Here is a 2885-nt window from a genome sequence, read left to right as displayed (position 1 = left end):
AGTAGCCTGTAGAGATTGTTACAAAGAATGAAAGCAATACTTAAGGGCAGCAATAGTCATTGTAGGTGAGAGTGATTTCTTATCCTCTGTGCATGAAAGGCTATCAAGAATGTAAAGGGCAGCCTGTCCTTTTATTACAAAAGCAGGAAAAGAACTGACATTAGGTGAAATTATTTATCAAATCACAGACAAGGGCACCAGACTAAAAAAAAAGTTTTTTTCATGAAATTCTTAAACTGAAGTGCCATCCCTATTCTTCTACATAAAATATGCATATAGAAGCAGTACTGAAATCCTTCCTGACAAATCAAATGAGCTACATGATAGTCTTCATATCTTTACAAGAAGAAGACCTAGTCATTAGCTTTCTGCTATTGTACTAGCCAGACAATTTATTGTCAAGCACTTGTCAGTAGAAAAAAAAAATTTACATTTTCTAAGCACTCAACAATGGCAATGACATTTACTCAGAGTAAATCTAACACGGATTGGCTCAGTACAGCTCAGGATGACAGACATGACATTTACTGCTGCCATACTTTAACCAATATTGTGATGATAAGGTCTTAGATGTCCTGTGGAATTGATGAAATATAATATCAAAGCTAATGGATAGTCTATTTACCTCTTTACTAAGTTCTAAGAAGAAATAAATTAAGGGCCTGTCTGTTGATATACTAAAGGAGAGAAAACTAAGTGAATAGAAATATACTTTTGTCCAATTTCCCCAGATATTTCTACCATAGGTATATTTATATTTCCTTTCATGTCTGTATATCTGTTAGTCTGAAGCAAGCTATTTCTCACTTCCATGGGTTCTTCAAGCATTCTTTACTGTTTCACAATTAGTAGTGAAAGGAAAATATTAAATATGCCTACATAAGAATGAAGTTCTCTTTCTTTTACTATAGTTTTCTCACTCTCTCTCCCCCCTTAAAAACACAAATTTCCATAATATGGTATGTATTTTAAATAAGCACGCCTTATTTGTAAAATAAATACGATTCGAAGTTTTCTCTACAGCTATTATGCAAAATTCTATTGATAATAACATTCACTTCTTTTCAAAAGATATATCTGTATAGATACATTTCTTTTTCATTTTAAGAATTAAACTCTTTTACTGAAAACATCATTGATTTAAATTGTAGTGTGAGTTACATGTTGGATAATATTTAAACCATAATCTTAGTCAATGGATAAGAGAGTAAATGAAACTCTGATATCTCCTTCCTACTTAAATCTCATTAAAATTGATGAAACTATTTTATACCTTTTAATAAAGAATTTTTTTTTCATTTTTCTCACAATTGAGGTCATAGTATGTTTATCAGCCTACAGTTACCTCTGAAAATTCCCTCTCTCATTGTCATTGATGATGTATATTTACTTTTGCATCTCACTTCTTACTCGAATAAAACCAACATAAGTGCCTTTCTTCCAAAGTACTTTGAAGCCATACACTCGTCTCCATGAGAATATCAGCAGACTAAGCCACTACCCCAGTGATCTTGAACATGTTAACTGAATAAGACTGACTTTCTGTCCAGATCCATTACGTATGATAACGTTAGTCCTTGAACTGCTTTCTTGAATATTTAAGGCTGATGACATATCTACACAAGTCAGGAAATAAGTAATAAGTTCTTCCCATGGGTAGATGACTTTAGTAGGTTCAGTGAGGCGGGAAGAGGTTGCTCTCAATTATTCAGGAGATTCTTTGGCCAAGAGAAATATATTTTGTAGTCTTTGGATGTTCATTTCTATTTTGTGTTGTAATCATGGCTTTAAAATATAAGGGTTAGATAAGATGTTCTGGAAAAAAATTGGGAGTTACCTTTATTAACATATTTATCTTGGAATATTGAAGAAAGACTCTATGTGTTATCAGTGCTGCTCTTGTGAGGTCTTCTGCCAGTGTTCAGTAGGTGTTCTGTAGGAGTTGTTCCACGTGTAAATGTATTTCTGGTGTATCTGTGGGGAACAAGGCGATCTCCGCGTCTTACTCTTCCGCCATCTTCAAGGTCCCCCTCAGTGTTGCTCCTTAATCTTTCATCCTGTATATAGGATTATTTAGCTTTACTTTTTTCTGCAATAAACTTGTAAAGAGCACAGAAAAAAAAAAAACAAACTAGGATTTATATCAGTTGATTTAACCTTATCTTTCTTTTAGTACATCTCAGCTTTATCCTCCCCAACACACAGGAGTCCAGATTTGTGATTCAACTTTATCTCTAAGTCTGCCTTGTAAAAGTAATATATTTTTCTATCATTTACTTTACCTACCTTTTCTTAATTCTTAAATCATTTCATTGTTTCTGTTAATAGGGGAGTCAAATTATTTATACATGTGATTTGCTAATAATATAACGAAACACACCAAAAGCACAAATTAGCATTCTATGACACCTAAACAGATGGTGCCTAAAAAGCAAACACCTGCAAGCCATCTGCACCACAGTGACTCCAGTGACTGAAGTGGAAACTAGGAATAACCTGAGCCAAAATATCTGCACTCCAAACTGGTTGGCTGAAGATGATAGATTGAAGATAGTAAATATACTTCACCTTACATGCCAAGTCTGATCACCTTGTTGTGGCTGCCTGGCATGCTGTGCAGAGAAGAAATGTGAAGGCATACCAATTCTCACCAGGAAAGAATATCATAATTGAGTTGATGGGGCTATGGCCCTGGGTATGAAGTGTTAAGAGATCTGCAAAATACTTTCTATTTCTGAGCCAGGCATAAGTTACAGATAAAAAAAGTTGCTTTATATAAGTAAAGTCAAAGTCATGACTTCTGATACTGTGTGTGTGTGTGTGTGTGTGTGTGTGTGTGTGTTCTACTGTTTTGAAATTTAAGAAAAAGTTTTATTTTTTATTTT

The sequence above is a fragment of the Neophocaena asiaeorientalis genome, unplaced genomic scaffold, assembly GCF_003031525.2.
Source record: "Neophocaena asiaeorientalis asiaeorientalis breed wild unplaced genomic scaffold, Neophocaena_asiaeorientalis_V1.1 scaffold608, whole genome shotgun sequence".
NCBI lineage: Eukaryota > Metazoa > Chordata > Mammalia > Artiodactyla > Phocoenidae > Neophocaena > Neophocaena asiaeorientalis.
The sequence above is the reverse complement of the archived record's forward strand: the minus strand, read 5'-3'. Positions refer to the sequence as shown.